We start from the raw sequence: 5,539 nt of genomic DNA, 5'->3' as shown, positions 1-5,539 counted from the left end.
TCTCTTGGTTAAATATCTGGGAGTGAAGTGGCTGGTTCACAGGATATGAGTATTTTTAACTTTTTTAGAAACTGCCAAATTTTTTGTCAAATTTTTTGCATCATTTTGCATTCCCACCAACACTGTATAAAGTTCTAGCTGCTTCATGTCCTTGTCAAAAGTTGGCATGGTGCACATTTTTTATTTTAGGTGTTCTTATAGGTGTATACTAATGAACGGTTGGTTTGAACTATTTTTTAATAGGTTAAGAAACCCCTCTCCTCAATTCAAAACTCCAACTCTGAAATGCTACAAAATCCAAAACTTTCAGAGTATTTCAAATCTCCTACTTCTGAATTAAGGATGCTGAGTTGGTAAAATATTTTCAAATATTCCCAAGTCAAAAGAACTCTGAAATTTCATGGACTCTAAGTCTCATGGGCCTTTCCTGCCTGGGACTGTCTTCAAACTGTGATCCTCAGATCTCAGTATCCCAAATAGGTAGGATTACAGGCATGAGGCACAGGTGTCCAACTTCATATAAAATGTTTAAATTCTTTTAAATATTTAATTGTTTTTATAAAGGTGATGTATACAAGGGTGACTGATGGAAATCTGTTTTGCTCTCATAAGTCAATGTTACTCCCATGGTTCACTGACCACCCACCCAGGGGACCCTTCTCAGTAATCTCCTCCCAGGAATCTTATCAGAATCCCTATCCTTGAGCTATCCTCAGCAAGACTTCACCATCAGCCTTATCTAAAGGTATAGCATCTTTTGCCAGAACTGCAAAACATCACAACCCCCAAACAGGTACTTATGCTACAACAAGGCCATTTCAAATCCAAAGTCTCATACTCTATTGTATTTAAATTCCCCAAACACTATGCCCCTCCTGCCCCTTGTATCTGAGACTCTGTTCAGTACTACTTGGTGTCTCTCTTCAGCAATGATTAAATCCTGATCTGATCTGTTGAGGCCTCTGTCAACTTCTTACCTTTTGTCTGCTTGCACTTTCCTAACTGTTACTGCTTCCTAAGTCAGGTAATGCATGAATATATTTCCTTTTGGACAATGTCACCCCTTCCTTCACTTTCTCCCAGTTTTTCCCTCCATCCCCACCCACAAGTTGTATAGATTTTTGAACTTTTTTCAAAGCACATGCCATGTTTTTAAAAGAAAACCTTAACAATATACATTTGCTCTCAATGCAAATTACGCAAGAAGAAAAACATTATCTTCTGACAAAATCGAGCAAGTATGTTCCCCTTTTACTTAGGGACTGCAAATCACTTTCAATGCACTATTCTTATTTCTATAGGAAACACAGGAACAGTAGTGACTACAACTGTTTCCTGATAATTGAACAACAGTCTCCCACTGCTTTATTTTTATGTACTCAACTTGATGGTGTAAGGTACAACTAGATGGTGGAGGGAATAGAAATATTTAAGGTTGATTCTATGCTATAAATTTAGGGGAAATTACCTACATACCCCTAAAAACAAAGAAAACTACTTAGATTTTTATCAATGCACTCTTTAAAATTGCTTTTGTAAATTCCTGAAAACAGCTTAAGGTGGGTCTAAAAACAGTTCTAGAGTAATTCCAGTTAACAATCTTTAAATACATACACACACACATTATGTGTCTATACATACACATTATATGAAACAATTCATTTTGGTTCTGCCTTGTTACTTCTCTCCATTCTGAGCATTTAGTTCAGTCACAGTTGCTTCCTTTCAGTTTCCATTGTGCAAGCACAAGAGAGTCAGCTCTGGAAACTGATATGCTGCAGAGATTTCTCCTTTGAGGCCATCTTCATGTCTGTTAGATTAGATCCCTATAGAGTCACTGCAGAGTTATGACAGGTTACAGTTTTCTCAGTGTTAAAAAACCATCGATACATCACAAGCTTGCTGTGGGCTGTCTAGAGCAACTCTTCTGTATGACTTAGCAAATTTGTGGTTAAATACTGTCTCCAAATTTTTTTTTGGGGGGGGGCGGTCGTGGGGTCTGAACTCTGGGCCTGGGCGCTATCCCTCAGCTCTTCAGCTCAAGGCTAGTGCTCTACCACTTGAGCCACAGCACCACTTCTGGCTTTTTTGTTATTGCTTATGTGGTGCTGAGGAATCGAACCCAGGGCCTCAGGCATGCAAGGCAAGTTTTCTACCACTTAGCCACCTTCCCAGCCCCTGTCTCCAGTTTTTTTTTTTTATTGGCATGGGTAGAGCTTTGTAACTTTGAACTGTTCCAAGTTTTGTTTTGTGAATGTACTGAGGCTTGAACTCAGGGATTACGCACTGATCCTTAGCTTTTTTGTTCAAGCCTTGGCACTCTACCACTTGAGCCACAGCTCCACTTCTGGCTTTTGTGTGGTTAATTGAAGATAAGAGTCTTACAGTCTTTCCCGACTGGGCTGGCCTTGAACTAGGATCCTCAGATCTCAGCCTCTTGAACAACTAGGATTACAGGCATGAGCCACTAGTGTCTGGCTTCCAAATTATTTTTCATTTTTCAATAACTTTTCTTCCAGCAATTGGGTATTAAAAGGAAAGCAGGACCAGAAATTCAATGGAAGTTCTTCAATAGTTACATACAATTATTTTGATGCAAAGTGAATATCATTTGGCATTATCCAGTTTATGGCTTACAGTGTCCCTCCATGAGTAAGTGCTCCATAGATGACAGGGCTGGGGTAGTACTACTATTAGCATTACCTGAGAGAACCTGAGTTATCCTGGATGTATAAGCTTCCACTTCTACTCTAATTTTTTTTGCCTGTCCTGGGGCTTGAACTCTGGGTCTGGATGCTGTCCCGGGGCTCCTTTTTGCTTAAGGCTAGCACTCTACCACTTGAGACACAGAGGCACTTTTAGCTTTTTCTGTGATTAAATAAGAGTCTCGTGGACTTTTGTGCCTGGGCTGGCCTTGAACTATCATCCTCAGATCTGAGGAGCTAGGATTACAGGCATGAGTCACCGGTGGCTGGCCACTCTAATATTTTTATAAGAATTAATGATGTTCTCACTCACTATATACTCTAGTGATTATATTGGAGATGGATTATAATAATTCTTATCTGACTTCTTGAGGTTTTGTGCAATTTTTAATGGAATTATTTTCCCAACTCCTCATATTTAATAGACTCTTGTAACTCTACCCTTTTCACTACTGTTTGAAAGCAGTCACCATCTATGCAATTTTCATCCATGTTCCTGGACTCACCATTTTGTTTATTTTGTGTTTATTGTTTCTTGAGAAAAACTTTCAGAACCATGGCACTGTGGTGATTAAATCACTTGACAAAGGTAGCATCATTGTCCTTTATAAATTTCGAGTTGGAGGTAGATGGCACAGAGGAAATGTCATAGCCTTCCTCTAACAGCTTATCTTCCACATTTGCCATCTCTGGTCATAAGTTTTTGGCTCCTAAACTAACTCTTCAACTCTTTTTCATCTATTTTGGAACATTCTACAAAAAGATTATTTGACCCTATATTCAGCAAGTCTCTGTAAAAATAATGGGATTAGGAAAAAAAAGTCCAGAATTCGTTTTCTGTCACATTGTGGGAAGCATTTTCTGAATATTTCATTTTTCCTCTAGATACATTCTAAATATGGACATGATGATGTCAGAAATTAAATTATATTTCAAACCATTATAACCATCTGTGTGGGGCCAGATATCAGCCAACATTCTGTTGTGATTGGATGTGGAAGGACTATCCATTGCATTTACATTTAAACGATTGGCCCAGAATTGCTCAGCATGGATCACTTGACTCAATAAGCTCTTTATAAAGCTGAAACAAACCAGGATCTTCTTGGCACATTCTGTTTTTCCCTTCCAGTAATTTATTTGCTTTCATTGGAAGCTCTGTCTCCTGCATGCAGAACCAGCTGAAGTTGAATTTTAGTTTTTTCTTCTGAAGTGGTTTTCTGGCATTTAATATGGGCTTACATATGGCTGGTTGTATATCTGTCTCTGCCTTTAGGTGCCCAAATAATTCTTTCTGCCATGAGGTATAGAGCTCCTTCCTGTTTCTATTGATGTACCTTCTTTACAATCAGTAAAACTTCTTTAGGTAAAGTTACCATGATGATGCAGGTTGAAGCTACTGCCTCTGTCAGGTGTAAATAACCAAGTTGGGTTGGGGACAGTTCCAATGTGCTTCTTTGTTCCATGGCTAGATAGAGGCTAAAACTCCATGGCTGCAGTTGTTGCCACTGTTACTAGGTGAGTTTTTCCCTCTTTTTCTGGCTCTGAGGCCTCTAAATTCTAAAATTTTATAGCATATCATGTTCTGGATACTGTTTTTCTTTCGGATTTGCTTTATTGACAAAGCCGGGACTGGAACTTAGCACCTCATATTCTTGTTTGGCCTTTTCCTGTTCAAGGCTGTACCATTTGAGCCCTGCCTCCATTAACTGGATACTAATTTTAGTGGACTACATAAGAAATATTTCCATAACACACAAGGAAAAATACTTTCTTTTTTGTTTTTTAATGGAAATATTACCCTTTAATGTCATACATTGTATATGATTCATTCTGTGGGTTTTTGTATATTGTGATAGGTAGGGATGGATGTTCATATTTTGTATATGGATCTTTAGCTGTCCTAGAGCAATTGTTGAAAACGTCATCTTTTCTACACAAAATTGTTTTCAGATTTTACTTTGCTTTCAAAACTCAGTTAATTATATGAACAATTCAATTTTTGAAGTGTCTAATCTGTTCCATTGATATATATGTGTATATATCTTCATATCAATGTTACATTGTCTTATAGTATTGTTATAATAGGAATAATAAGTGTATCTTTTCAATTTCAGTTAATTGTGCTGGATCCCAATGTCACATGCTTAAGATTAGTTGATAGTACAACCAACCCCCAATATTGACAGCTGCCAGACAGTCCCATTGGGAGGAGAAATCCAAGGTCCATATAAGCTGTGTGTCCAGCTCAGAGATTTAGTCTGAGTATGACTCAACCTGTTCAGCAAGCTAGCTACTATGGGGAACTGAAATCCATTACATTACTCAGCAAGCTCTCAGGGCTGTAACCAGAAGCCATCTTGAGAATGCTCCTATTATTAGGGACTAAATTCCTCTGGAGACCACAAAGCAGTGATCACATCCCTGTGAATGTCATGCTGCATTAACTGGGTGGGAGAGAGCCAGATGAAACATTTTATCTGATAAGAGTCCAGAGGTTTGAGCAGCAGGGAGCATGAGCTATGATGGAGAGGAGAGTGTAGAATGTAGCAGATGGTGATTCTGCCCTTAGTGAAAAGGTGTAAGAGAATGTGATTTCAAGAGGGAGCTTCCCTCCAGCTCTCATCAGTTCTGAGCTCAGCAGATTCACAAAAAACTGCTGCAGGGCTGGGAAGGTAGCTCAGTGGTAGAGCGCTTGCCTTGCATGCCTGAGGCCCTGGGTTCGATTCCCCAGCACCACATAAGCAAAAAGGAAAAAAGCCGGAAGTGGCGCTGTGGCTCAAGTGGTAGAGCGCTAGCCTTGAGCTGAAGAGCTGAGGGACAGCGCCCAGGCC

General features: G+C 39.3%; 1 pseudogene; it reads right to left on the bottom strand.

Annotated features, from left to right (window-relative positions):
• Positions 1-1,826: 1,826 nt before the first annotated feature.
• On the bottom strand, positions 1,827-4,084 carry LOC105999306 (annotated as a pseudogene).
• Positions 4,085-5,539: the final 1,455 nt, after the last annotated feature.

This window comes from Dipodomys ordii, unplaced genomic scaffold, assembly GCF_000151885.1.
Source record: "Dipodomys ordii isolate 6190 unplaced genomic scaffold, Dord_2.0 Scaffold187, whole genome shotgun sequence".
Lineage (NCBI taxonomy): Eukaryota > Metazoa > Chordata > Mammalia > Rodentia > Heteromyidae > Dipodomys > Dipodomys ordii.
Note: the sequence above shows the minus strand (reverse complement) of the source record. Positions and strands in the feature narration are given on the sequence as shown.